The sequence below is a fragment of the Tupaia chinensis genome, unplaced genomic scaffold, assembly GCF_000334495.1.
Source record: "Tupaia chinensis unplaced genomic scaffold, TupChi_1.0 Scaffold000232_1, whole genome shotgun sequence".
NCBI classification, from domain to species: domain Eukaryota; kingdom Metazoa; phylum Chordata; class Mammalia; order Scandentia; family Tupaiidae; genus Tupaia; species Tupaia belangeri.
Genome location: NW_006159708.1, coordinates 1,414,705 through 1,415,207, shown reverse-complemented (window position 1 = coordinate 1,415,207; position 503 = coordinate 1,414,705).

The window sequence follows — 503 nt, the reverse complement described above, 5'->3', positions numbered from 1 at the left end:
GTCTCGAGCCTCCCTGGCCTTTTCGTTTTACCGGCCTCCTCCCGGGCGGAGGTGGGGGAGGGTGAAGACCAGTGATTTCGGTATCTGGAAAGCCCACTACCGGTCAGAGGCCGAGATGGGGGGAAAGGGCCAATCCCGTTGCCGAAAACTGCTGTCTGGTTGTCAGGCCTCTTCTCAAGCATGCTTCCTTTTTGCTAGTCCGTTCCTTGGGAGAAGGCTGTAAATGTCGCGCTCAGCGGTGAATAAGGGTGGGGGAGCTATAGGAGGAAATATTCGATAAGCCTCTCCAAGGTGATGAGACTGTAAGGGAAGGAGAGGGCGTGAACGCAGTCAGTGCGAGGCACTACTGGGAGGGTGGGGGTGGGCGACCGGATGTTGATATTTTCACACCCTCGGGAGAGGTAACTAAGAACAGGGTAAGATGAGGTGAAGACTTACACCTAATTTTTATTTAAAAAGAAAAAAAAAGCCTGAGGCTTCTGTCTCTATTTCTAGGTTCCTCT